This window comes from Muntiacus reevesi, chromosome 10, assembly GCF_963930625.1.
Source record: "Muntiacus reevesi chromosome 10, mMunRee1.1, whole genome shotgun sequence".
NCBI classification, from domain to species: domain Eukaryota; kingdom Metazoa; phylum Chordata; class Mammalia; order Artiodactyla; family Cervidae; genus Muntiacus; species Muntiacus reevesi.
In genome coordinates this window covers 27879919-27893808 of record NC_089258.1, presented here as the reverse complement: position 1 = coordinate 27893808, position 13890 = coordinate 27879919, and positions in this window count along the sequence as shown.

The following is a 13890-nucleotide window of genomic DNA, read 5'->3' as shown; positions in this document are numbered from 1 at the left end:
TGTTAGCCATCTGTATGTCTTCTTTGGAGAAATGTCTGTTTAGTTCTTTGGCCCATTTTTTGATTGGGTCGTTTATTTTTCTGGAATTGAGCTTCAGGAGTTGCTTGTATATTTTTGAGATTAATCCTTTGTCTGTTTCCTCATTTGTTATTATTTTCTCCCAATCTGAGGGCTGTCTTTTCACCTTACTTATAGTTTCCTTTGTTGTGCAAAAGCTTTTAATTTTCATTAGGTCCCATTTGTTTATTTTTGCTTTTATTTCCAATATTCTGGGAGGTGGGTCATAGAAGATCTTGCTGTGATTTATGTCGGAGAGTGTTTTGCCTATGTTCTCCTCTAGGAGTTTTATAGTTTCTGGTCTTACATTTAGATCTTTAATCCATTTTGAGTTTATTTTTGTGTATGATGTTAGAAAGTGTTCTAGTTTCATTCTTTTACAAGTGGTTGACCAGTTTTCCCAGCACCACTTGTTAAAGAGATTGTCTTTTTTCCATTGTATATCCTTGCCTCCTTTGTCAAAGATGAGGTGTCCCTAGGTTCGTGGATTTATCTCTGGGCTTTCTATTCTATTCCATTGATCTATATTTCTGTCTTTGTGCCAGTACCATACTGTCTTGATGACTGTGGCTTTGTAGTAGAGTCTGAAGTCAGGCAGGTTGATTCCTCCAGTTCCATTCTTCTTTCTCAAGATTACTTTGGCTATTCGAGGTTTTTTGTATTTCCATACAAATTGTGAAATTATTTGTTCTAGTTCTGTGAAAAATACCGTTGGTAACTTGATAGGGATTGCATTGAATCTATAGATTGCTTTGGGTAGAATAGCCATTTTGATAATATTGATTCTTCCAATCCATGAGCACGGTATGTTTCTCCATCTGTTTGTGTCCTCTTTGATTTCTTTCATCAGTGTTTTATAGTTTTCTATGTATAGGTCTTTTGTTTCTTTGGGTAGATATACTCCTAAGTATTTTATTCTTTTTGTTGCAATGGTGAATGGTATTGTTTCCTTAATTCCTCTTTCTGTTTTTTCATTGTTAGTGTATAGGAATGCAAGGGATTTCTGTGTGTTAATTTTATATCCTGCAACTTTACTATATTCATTGATTAGCTCTAGTAATTTTCTGGAAGAGTCTTTAGGGTTTTCTATGTAGAGGATCATGTCATCTGCAAACAGCGAGAGTTTCACTTCTTCTTTTCCTATCTGGATTCCTTTTATGTCTTTTTCTGCTCTGATTGCTGTGGCCAAAACTTCCAACACTATGTTGAATAGTAGTGGTGAGAGTGGGCATCCTTGTCTTGTTCCTGATTTCAGAGGAAATGCTTTCAATTTTTCACCATTGAGGGTGATGCTTGCTGTGGGTTTGTCATATATAGTTTTTATTATGTTGAGGTATGTTCCTTCTATTCCTGCTTTCTGGAGAGTTTTAATCATAAATGAGTGTTGAATTTTGTCAAAGGCTTTCTCTGCATCTATTGAGATAATCATATGGTTTTTATCTTTCAATTTGTTAATGTGGTGTATTACGTTGATTGATTTGCGGATATTAAAGAATCCTTGCATTCCTGGGATAAAGCCCACTTGGTCATGGTGTATGATTTTTTTAATATGTTGTTGGATTCTGTTTGCTAGAATTTTGTTAAGGATTTTTGCATCTATGTTCATCAGTGATATTGGCCTGTAGTTTTCTTTTTTTGTGGCATCTTTGTCTGGTTTTGGAATTAGGGTGATGGTGGCCTCATAGAATGAGTTTGGAAGTTTACCTTCTTCTGCAATTTTCTGGAAGAGTTTGAGTAAGATAGGTGTTAGCTCTTCTCTAAATTTTTGGTAGAATTCAGCTGTGAAGCCATCTGGTCCTGGGCTTTTGTTTGCTGGAAGATTTCTGATTACAGTTTCGATTTCCTTGCTTGTGATGACTCTGTTAAGATCTTCTATTTCTTCCTGGTTCAGTTTTGGAAAGTTATACTTTTCTAAGAATTTGTCCATTTCATCCAAGTTGTCCATTTTATTGGCATAGAGCTGCTGGTAGTAGTCTCTTATGATCCTTTGGATTTCAGTGTTGTCTGTTGTGATCTCACCCTTTTCATTTCTTATTTTGTTAATTTGGTTCTTCTCTCTTTGTTTCTTAATGAGTCTTGCTAATGGTTTGTCAATTTTGTTTATTTTTTCAAAAAACCAGCTTTTAGCTTTGTTGATTTTTGCTATGGTCTCTTTAGTTTCTTTCGCATTTATTTCTGCCCTAATTTTTAAGATTTCTTTCCTTCTGCTAACCCTGGGGTTCTTCATTTCTTCCTTCTCTAATTGCTTTAGGTGTAGAGTTAGGTTATTTATTTGGCTTTTTTCTTGTTTCTTGATGTGTGCCTGTAATGCTATGAACCTTCCCCTTAGCACTGCTTTTACAGTGTCCCATAGGATTTGGGTTGTTGTGTTTTCATTTTCATTCATTTCTATACATACTTTGATTTCTTTTTTGATTTCTTCTATGATTTGTTGGTTATTCAGAAGCGTGTTATTTAGCCTCCATATGTTGGAATTTTTAACAATTTTTTTCCTGTAATTGAGATCTAATCTTACTGCACTGTGGTCAGAAAAGATGACTGGAATGATGTCAATTTTTTTGAATTTTCCAAGACCAGATTTATGGCCCAGGATGTGATCTATTCTGGAGAAGGTTCCGTGTGCACTTGAGAAAAAGGTGAAGTTGATTGTTTTGGGGTGAAATGTCCTATAGATATCAATTAGGTCTAGCTGGTCCATTGTATCATTTAAGGTTTGTGTTTCCTTGTTGATTTTCTGTTTAGTTGATCTATCCATGGTTGTGAGTGGGGTATTAAAGTCTCCCACTATTATTGTGTTACTATTAATTTCCTCTTTCATACCCGTTAGTGTTTGCCGTACATATTGCGGTGCTCCTATGTTGGGTGCATATATATTTATAATTGTTATATCTTCTTCTTGGATTGATCCTTTGATCATTATGTAGTGTCCTTCTTTGTCTCTTTTCACATCCTTTATTTGGAAGTCTATTTTATCTGATATGAGTATTGCGACTCCTGCTTTCTTTTGGTCTCCGTTTGCATGAAATATTTTTTTCCAGCCCTTCACTTTCAGTCTGTATGTGTCCCTTGTTTTGAGGTGGGTCTCTTGTAGACAGCATATATAGGGGTCTTGTTTTTGTATCCATTCAGCCAATCTTTGTCTTTTGGTTGGGGCATTCAACCCATTTACATTTAAGGTAATTATTGATAGGTGTGGTCCCGTTGTCATTTACTTTGTTGTTTTGGGTTCACGTTTATACAACCTTTCTGCATTTCCTGTCTAGAGAAGATCCTTTAGCATTTGTTGAAGAGCTGGTTTGGTGGTGCTGAATTCTCTCAGCTTTTGCTTGTCTGTAAAGCTTTTGAATTCTCCTTCATATCTGAATGAGATCCTTGCTGGGTACAGTAATCTAGGTTGTAGGTTATTCTCTTTCATTACTTTCAGTATGTCCTGCCATTCCCTTCTGGCCTGGAGGGTTTCTATTGATAGATCAGCTGTTATCCTTATAGGAATCCCTTTGTGTGTTATTTGTTGTTTCTCCCTTGCTGCTTTTAGTATTTGTTCTTTGTGTTTGATCTTTGTTAATTTGATTAATATGTGTCTTGGGGTGTTTCGCCTTGGGTTTATCCTGTTTGGGACTCTCTGGGTTTCTTGGACTTGGGTGGCTATTTCCTTCCCCATTTTAGGGAAGTTCTCAGCTATTATCTCCTCGAGTATTTTCTCATGGCCTTTCTTTTTTTCTTCTTCTTCTGGGACTCCTATGATTCGAATGTTGGGGCGTTTCACATTGTCCCAGAGGTCCCTGAGGTTGTCCTCATTTCTTTTGATCCTTTTTTCTTTTTTCCTCTCTGCTTCATTTATTTCCACCATTTTATCTTCTACCTCACTTATCCTATCTTCTGTCTCCGTTATTCTACTCTTGGTTCCCTCCAGAGTGTTTTTGATCTCATTCATTGCATTATTCATTTTTAATTGACTCTTTTTTATTTCTTCTAGATCTTTATTAAACATTTCTTGCATCTTTTCAATCTTTGTCTCCAGGCTATTTATCTGTACCTCCATTTTGCTTTCAAGATTTTGGATCATTTTTATTATCATTATTCTAAATTCTTTTTCAGGTAGATTTCCTATCTCCTCCTCTTTTGTTTGACTTGGTGGGCTTTTTTCATGTTCCTTTACCTGTTGGGTATTTCTCTGCCTTTTCATCTTGTTTAGATTGCTGTGTCTGGAGTGGGCTTTCTGTATTCTGCAGGTCTGTGGTTCCTTTTTATTGTGGAGGTTTTACCCAGTGGGTGGGGTTAGACGATTGGCTTGTCAAGGTTTCCTGATTAGCGAAGCTTGCGTCAGTGTTTTGGTGTGCGGATCTTGATTTCTTCTCTTTGGATAGCAATGGAGTGCCCAGTAATGAGTTTTGAGATGGGTCTATGTGTTAGGTGTGACCTTGGGCTGTCTGTATGTTGATGTTCAGGGCAATGTTCCTGCGTTGCTGGAGAATTTGCGTGGTATGTCGTGCTCTAAAACTTATTGGCTCTTGGGTGGTGGTTGGTTTCGGTGCAGGTATGGAGGCTTTTGTACAGTCACTTATTACTTAAAGATCCATGTAGTCAGGAGTTTTCTGGTGTTCTCAGGTTTTGGGCTTAAGTCTCCTGCTTCTGGATTTCAGTTTTATTCTTCCTGTAGTCTCAGGACTTCTCCAACTATACAGCACTGATAATAAAACTTCTATGTTAATGGTGGAAAGTTTCTCCCCCGTTAGGGATACCCAGAGAGGTTCACCGAGTTACATGGAGAAGAGGAGAGGGAGGAGGGAGATAGAGATGGGCAGGAGGAGAAAGAGGGGGACTCAAGAGGAGAGAGACAGATCTACGAAGTTGTCTGATCCCAGAGTGTTCTCCGTAGCCCAGACACCCACAAAGATTCACAGAATTGGATTGGGAAGAGAAGGGGAAAGGAGGAAATAGAGGTGTTCTGAGGTAGAAAACAGAGTCAAGATTGGGAGAGAATAATCAACACACTCGTGAATAAAAATGGGAGCTGAATATTGGATTCTTAAATGTTCACAATTTATATCATATACTGAAAAACAAAAATTAAAAATCTAGAGTAGAGGTTAGACTCTTAAAAATACTATATTAAAAACAAAAACCAAAATACACAAAAGAAATTTTAGAAATATATATGAAGTTTGGTATAAAAATAGGGCTTCTCTTCTTCTTTTTTTTTTTTTTTTCCCCTTTCTTCTGTAAGGTTATAGTGGATTGAAAATGAAAATTAAGGCGTAGTAAAAGGAGTGCTAGAGGGCTTTAAAAGAAATAAGAGAAAAAGAAAAAGAAAATAGAAGAGAAGAAGAAAAAAGAACAGAAAAAAAAGAAGAAAAAGAAGAAAAAGAAAAAAAAGAAAAAAGAAAGAGAAAAAAAATTGTTTTGCCTAATTAAAAAAAATCGTAAAAATCTATGAAAGTTAAGGAGTAATGGGGGAGTAATAAGGAATTTTTAAAGGAAAATAAAAGAGAACCAAGAAAAAAGAAAAAAAAATTTTTTTTTTTTTTCCTTACTTAAAAAAAAAAAAAAAGAAAAAAAAGAAAAGAAAAAGAAAAAATATATCTAAGAATTTCTCTGGAGCTGTTGCGGTCAGTGTGGGTTCGGCTCAGCTTCAGATAGCTCCCCGTTCCAGCTTACACTTCTCGATATCTACAGGCCCTTCCGGTGTAGTCAGTCGGTGGTTTCTTCAGGGATTTTAATCTGTTGCACCGGTCCCTTCTGAAGCGGTTCCCTTTGTTTATTTGGGTTCTGTTGCCGGTCTCTTCCGCGCCTAATTTCCGCCCTGACACAGGGGGCGGAGGTGGATTCTTATTCAGGTAGCTAGTTCCCTCGCGCTGCGGGGAGGGGCTGTGCGGGGAGGGGCCGTGCGGGGAGGGGCCGGCGCTCTCGGGAGAGGCTTGCGCTCTTTTCTCGGTCTGCGCTGCTCAGGCTCCGGGCTGTTCTGTCTGAAGCGCGCGCCACGCTGCGCGCGGCTCCAGCCCTCGGGCGATTCACAAAAGCGCGGCACACAAAGCTGGGCCCGCGCTCCGGCCCCACGCCGCCCGAGCGGCCCAGGCAGCCAGGAGCTTGACAGGCGCTCTCTCCCTGGGTGTGGCGCGACTTCTGCCCTGCGGGGTCCGAGTCTCAGTCCCCGCCGGCGCCAGTCGGGCGCGCGCGCCCTCTGCCCTCCGCGTCCCCAGCCCCAGTTCCTGCCCGCGACGGTCGGGCGCCCCCGCCCTCCGTCTCGCCGCGACCCTCCCGGCGGACTTCGGCCGCCCAGAATCTCGGTCCCTTTGTTCTGCGAACGGCCGGCAGTGTGTTCCGGCCGGTTAATTTTCTCTCTCTTTTGCTGTCCCACAGTTCAAGCTGGGAACTCACAAAAGCTCCCTCTGATTGTCCTCAGGGCGCTCAGGCCCAGACCCTGCCCCAAGTAATGCCGCCCGCTCCTCTCCGTTCCGCCCCCACTTGCTGGTGGCGGATGCGGGCGTCTGGGGTACTTTTCTGCTGGGAGTTGCTTTTAGGCTCGTAATCTGTGGGTTTTATTTATTGTATCCCTCCCAGTCAGATTCAAACTCTTGAGATTCCAACACTTCCCCCAGGCCCGCCAGTGCGAGGGTTTCCCGGTGTCTGGGAACGTCCTCTATTAAGTCCCTTCCCGGGACGGATCTCCGTCCTTAGCTCTTTTGTTTCGCTTTTTATCTTTTATATTTTGTCCTACCTCCTTTCGAAGACAATGGGCTGCTTTTCTGGGTGCCTGATGACCTCAGCTAGCGATCAGAAGTTGTTTTGTGAAGTTTGCTCTGCGTTCTGTTATTTTTTTGATGAATTTCTAGGAGAGAAAGTGGTCTCTCCGTCCTACTCCTCCGCCATCTTGGCTCCTCCCCAAGACAACATTTTTAAAGCCCTGGAACTAGAAGCAAGCATTTACTGAGTGAGTTACTGACTGTAGATAGAGTGAATCAAATGGGTGATAGGATCAAGTGTGTGATAAGATTATTATAGATTTTTATTTTCTTCCTTATTGTTCTATATACTTTCCAAGGTGTTTACAATGAAAATATATTACCTTTATAATCAGAAAACAAGTCCTAATAAACCTGCTGTTGCCACTCAAAAACATAGTCATACCACCTCCCGGCTCCTTTTCTCAGAAAAAGTATTTCGCCCAGGTAGGGCCTTAAACACATTAATGTGTGTGTTTAATTGGGAATCTTAGAGACAGTGTTTGCATGAAAATCAACATCCTCATCTCTTCCGAGTGCAAATGAGCCACTCATACCCTGGCGCTCCCACCTAACTGCATCGTGCTGCTGATTGAAACTGTGCCTAATTACGTGTCGCTGCTCGAGTTCTGGAGTGTGTAATAGCAGAGTTTATTTGCCAAGGTTGACAGTGACGACTATATCATTTCCCTCTTCATGGTTTTTCTTTTTTAATTTTTAAAAAATATTTATTTGGCGGTGTTGGGTCTTAGTTGCGGCATATGGGTTTAGTCTTTCCGAGGCATATGGGGTCTTAGTTCCCCAACCAGGGATCAAACCCAAGTCTCCTGCATTGGAAGGCGGATTCTTGACCACTGGACCACCAGGGAAGTCCCCTTTCTTAAGCAAAGGAGTCACCCTGTCGTGCTACAAATATCCTGAGTTGACAGGGTTGTCTCTGGTCAGGGAGTGCTGGGGCAGAAGCCTAGACATTTTAGGATGTTTTTTCAGAAGCCTGTGGAGATGTGAGATCTTGGTTCCCCAACCAGGGATCAAACCCGTGCCCCTTGCAGCACAAGTGTGGAGTCCTAACCACTGGATGGTCAAGGAAGTCCCAGAAGAGGAAGTTTCTGTGACTCACCCGGGATGACTCCCAGGTGGTGGCAAAGGGCTTCTTGAATCTTTATTCATTTAACTAGCATTCACTGTAGCCCTTCAGTGCTCCCGGCCCTACTCCAAGCACAGAGATAAATACGACCTGGCTAGGCTCTCGAGCGGACTTCCCAGGTAGCTCTAGTGGTAAAGAACCCACCTGCCAATGCAGGAGACCTAAGAGTCGAGGGTTCGGCAACCCACTCCAGTATTCTTGTCTCGAGAATCCCATGGACAGAGGAGTCTTGTGGGCTGCAGTCCATAGGGTCACAGAGAGTCAGACATGACTGAAGTGACTTAGCACGCATGCACAGGCTCTCAAGGAATGCAGTCTAGTGATTCCACCTGAATCCAGTATGGGAAGGGTTGTGATGAGGGAAGTGTGGGGCAGAAGAAGCACCTCATCTGGGGAGTATGGTCCAGGGTCAAATCTACCTGGAGAGGATAATAGTAACTAACATTTATCCAACTGCCAGGCACAATTTTTATTGATTTATATGGGTGAACTCATTGATTCCTTCCAACCACCTATGAGGTAGGTTATTATGCTCATTTTATAAAACTGAGGCAGAGTGGTTCCATCTGAGCTGAGTATTTAAGGGCAAAGACAGGTTAGATGGGTTGGGGTAGAGGGAAATGTTTTGAGCAATTGGATCCACATGTAGAAAAGCATGGGGCATCCACAGGGTGTGAGGAATAATTAGGGGACTGCAAGGTGTTCTTTATTGACTGCTGTCTATGGGGCCGGGGCCTGGGAGGCTGGAAGAAAGAGGGTGACAAAATCCGATCTGTCTCCATACTGGTTGCCTTGCATAGCCAGGTTGGCCTGGGGGAAGCCAGATAGATAGTGATTGCAGTGGTTAAGAAATGATAAATAATGAAAGCTAAGCTATAGCACCTGGAATGAGTGTGGTCAGAGGCTGATGGACTCAGGGGTGCTGTGCTGTGGATGGACCCGCCCTGAGGAGCTCATGTGAGTGGGCAGTCAGGGCCAGTGGCCAGATTTCTCCTTGGGTGGCTGGGGACGTGGGTGTGTTTCCCTGAGACTGGGAGCCCCAGGGGAGGAGCAGGCCCAGTGTAGACAGATGGTGCATAGGGTTTGTTCTCTGCAGTGCCTGGAACCTGGGTCTCTGGGGAATGGGAGAAAACAATACCCGAGGAAACCAACAGAAAGACGATGAGTATATGGATGGAGCCCTGAAAGTGAGAACAAGCCAACCAACAACCTCCTCTTAATCTGCTTACCTACAGTCTGATGTTCCAGCACTTTCCTGTAAACATAAGGTGACGGGGCAGGGGGAGATGTTGAAAATGTTCTTACAAGCAAGGGATGGTAAATAGAAGTTAATTGGATAGCACTTGTTATTCATGTTTTAATATGTGTTAAATGTCACTGCCATTTTGTCCTTCTTACAAACTATTTTAGGAAAACTTTTAAATATATATTCATGAGACCTTTTATAGACTTATTGCTGATGTTGCCTGCTCCTTTCCCTCAATTCTCTATAAGGTCTTAATTTCCTCAAACCCAGATTCTGCTACTCTGGGGACTTCCCTGGTAGTCCAGTGGTTAAGGTTCCATGTTCCCAGTGCAGGGGGCATGGGGTCAATCCCTGGCCGGGGAATAAGATGCCACATGCCACATGGCATGACCCCCAAAACAAAACAAAAAAAAGACAAACTCTCCTACTCTGGCAGTTTGCAGAAGCTCATTCTTTAAGATAGGGGAGATAGTGCTTTATTTATAAAGACTATTACACGGGAAAGGGAAAAAGGGCTCAGAGAGGGTTAAGTCATCTTCCAGTCATCCCCTTCTGGGTCGGTGGTGGAGGTGGTGTTTCAAGACAGACCCATCAGATCCCAAAGGCCCTTTTTACCAGCTGCCCCCACCTTCTCCTGAGAAGTGGATTGGGTAGATTATAGGATACAGGCTGGGGAAGAAAGACTGTAACTCTTTGTCTCCAAAGAGAGACTTCTGGTTCTTGAAAACTGATGAGGCCTGAAGAGGTTGGATCATAAGAGCCGCAGGTCTGCTAAGCACCTCGCCAGAGTTAAGGAAACAGTCTAAGATGGGGAGATACGGATACTGCCTGCTAAATTCTTAATGCTTTTGTGCAGCTGGAAAGTTTACCAGTATTCTCTCTGAGCAAGAGGATGGCTGAGGAGTAGAAGCACCAGGCTGCAAAGGAGCCAGGGGTCAGGTGTTCCTAGATCAGCAAAAGGTTCCCCAAACCAAGGACATTCCGGTGCCTCAGCCGCTCGACTTTGCTCTGAATTGGAACAACTCCCAGGAGCATCAGGCCATGCTCTCATTTTTATTATATCATCCACCAAATTATTATTTAGCACCTGGTGGCTCAGACGGTAAAGAATTTACCTGCAGTGCAGGAGACCAGGGTTCGATCCCTGGGTCGGGAAGATCTCCTGGAGAAGGAAATGGCAACCCACTCCAGTATTCTTGCCTGGAAAATCCCATGGACGGAGGAGCCTGGTGGGCTACAGTCCATGCGGTCGCAAAGATCGGACGTGACTGAGTGACTAATGCTTTCACTTTTTCGTGGAAGGGGTACTGCTGGTTGCAGAGCCAACATCTAGCTTCCCTTTCCTCCTTCCTAACTGAGCCCGGATTTTTCCCCCACCCCACCCCTGCTCCAGATGAAAATCATGATTAACCTAAGACAATCAGATGATGGTGGTGACCTGGCGGGGGTCCAGGACTGTATGTGTGAGCCAAGTTACACTGACTCAATCAGATTACGAGAAACTTATAGACCATGCTTGGGAAGAGGCTTCCCTTCTACATGCGAACAATGAAGTCGGTGGCACTGAAAGCCGCGCTGTGACTCAAGGGGAACCAGCTCTCAGGTGGAGCTGATATGAACGGTGGTCAGAGAAAAGAATCGGAGCTGGATGACGTCATTGAGCCGTTGATCCTAACTGCACCTGTTTCCCACCGTGTGTCTGGACTTCTGATTTTGGGAAATGATACATTTCCTCAATGTTTTACTTTACACCCATTGGAGTTTGCACTGGGATTTGCTATTACTTGCAGCACAAAACATCTTGACTGAATCAAGCTCCTTTGTTCCAGACATGATGCCAAGCACTGGGGATGCAGCCAGTCGGTGAGGGGGAGAGGGTCACAGAGAGCAGACTTTTCCATTCTGAGTCCTTAGTGCAGCGGGCTCAGTGAGTTCTGAAGGCTGTGGAGGACCTCACCTGACCTTGGGGACTGGAGTGCGCTTCCCAAGGAGATAGCACATTGGCCCAGATCTGAAGGATGAGTGGGGATTTGCTAGAAAAAGGAGATGTACAGTGAACCTGAGATGTGCTCAGATTAAGATTTCAAAGAGTAAAATAAAATAAAATTAAATTTCAAAAAGTTCCAGCCAGCAGGCTATGGAGTAGAAAATGTTTTGCCCTCAAATGCTGATGCTTATTGGTTCCCTAAAGACTAAGGACCAGACAGCTGAGTGTGTACTTGGTTAGTAAACTGTGAGGAGAAAGAAGCCCTTTCTCTAATTGTATACACGTTATGAGGATTAAATACAATTATCCATGGGAAATGTTTAACCCAGTGCCTCTCCTGTAGTCTGTGCTCAATTGATACTAACATCATTATCATCATCACTGCTGTTGCTTTCAATTCTTTAATGACCTGGAACCTTTGTTTCCAAGGGCTCTGCATGTGCGCTGTAGAAGCCAGTCAGGATCTTCCAGCATCTTCACCAGGTCCATAAGCCAGAGTCCTGCACTGCTTATGTTTAAACCAGGACAGTGACTATACTTCTGTCTCTGGGCCAGACTGAATAATTGATTTAGGATAATGAATAGAAACCAGACATCTCTTCACACCGCTTCCACCAAAGCATGACGAGCTATTGTGTGAGTTCTGGGGAAGGTGCTTTTTTTCTGGCTGTGGTGAGGGGTGTGCAGGGGGGTGAATGGGTAAAACTTTAAAAGTGCCCTCTGAACACCTGCATAGAAGCATTTTGCAGAGCAGTACTTCTGTTTTTAGAAGACTCAAGAAGAATTATGCTAAGAAGGTATAATATTAAAGGTATTATATTAAAAGGTATCTACAAGGGTGACACCGGCTCCTCTGATATGAAGGCTTTGAGGACATGAGCATCAGCTTGACCCAGCTGAGCTGCTGGTGAAAACATGAGGTCCCTTTGGACCACACCTCCTCTCAGAAGTTGATACTGAAGTTCTCCTGCCTCATGCATCAGGCAATCGGGTGGCAGATACTTACTGAACATTTTTATGATGAGCAGGCTTCCCAAGTGGTGCTAGTGGTAAAGAACCCGCCTGCCAATGTAGGAGACGTAAAAGACGTGGGTTCAATCCCTGGGTCAGGAAGACCCCCTGGAGAACGGTATTGCAACCCACTCCAGTATTCTTACCTGGAGAACCCCAGGGACAGAGGAGTCTGGCAGGCTACAGTCCACAGGGTCACAAAGAGTCAGACACAACTGAAGCGTCTTAGCACATACCCACGCATGGTGGGCAGGTGTGGTCATAGGCATACGAACATCATAGGAAACCAAAGAGCACCTCCCCCAGGAAGCATGCATCTCACACTCTGGGCCTCCTCTGGTCCACAACCTGCCGTATCTCACTGCATTTTCACAGTAGATACTATTCTCCACCTTATGAAGAATTGAAAGGCTAAAAAGCTGTCTAAGCTTGTGAGGCAAAGAAGAGGACCTGGCACTCAAACCCAAATTTATTTGACCCCAGAGCTCATACTGGAAGCTAAATCTTTTCTGTGACTACACAGTATACTTGAAGAAGCTAAGTCCTTTCTCTTTTTGCAGGGCCCAGCAAGAAGAAGATCAGTAGATGTAGATATTCAGTGACCATCTATGAAGGACCTACCAGGGGCCAAACACATCCCATTCTCTTACCTGCTTTTAGCAGAGGCCATTCTAAGAGCAACAAGATGTTGTCTCTTCTCTGCAGATAGGAAAATGAAGGTCCTGAGCAATTAGTGAACCACCGTGATGAGGATAAGGAAGGATTACTTGAGTTGGGCACAGATCGTGGAGAGGCACTGTGCTAAGTGCTTTGTATATTTAACCCTTATACCAAGCATATGGTGGTTGTAGGGAAGGGAATGTCATGTCCTGGGACCCAGAGAGTCCTTAGGACTAAGTGCCAGGTGAAGTCCTTGGCTTTATGCAGGAAAGAATTCAAGAGCAGAAAGGAAAGGGAAAGCGAGTCTATTTAGAGAGAGACACGCTTCACAGGCAGGATGCAGACGGGCTCAGAAAGTGACGGCCCCAGGGCGTAGGGTTGTTGGTTTTGATGGGTTGAGTAATTTCATAGACTAACAAGTGGGAGGAATATTCTATTTAGGAGAATTTAGGAGAAGGGTGGGGATTTCCCAGGAATTGGGCCACTGCCCACTGGTCTTTTATGCTCCACCCCAGAACTGCTATGGCCTAAGGGGGAGTGAAATGGTGTATTATAATCAAGGCATAATGAGCTAAAGGTCAGTGACGAGACTATCCTCAAAACCACCTTGGTTTCAGCCAATTCCAGGCAGTTTTTACCACAGCCCAACAGCGGTGCCCCCTCTTCACTGATCTTGCAGTTGTATTTTGTCCCTTTCCTCCTGTCTCATCCTTCCTCAGAGATTTCACTCCTATGTTCTCATGAGAAGCAGAAGGACAATGGTTAATCTTCTGTAGCTGCTTCAGGGATGGGCAGGGTTGTGGACATTGCCTATCAGGGAATAAAAATCTCTGGATGCCTGGTCTAGGGGTCCCAGGGGCAGGACAGCTTCTTGTTTTGAGTGGAGGGTGGTATGGGCTAGAATCCTCACATAGCTATCGTTTTGACATGGAACTGTTGTAACCTGGAAGTTATAAGCCTAAGAAGTTAGAGGTCATGTCTAACTCCTAAGAGGAGGAGAAGCGTGACCATGTCTAGGCTGAGGAGGGAAGGAGCTAAGGAAGGCCAGGGAGGTGCTCAT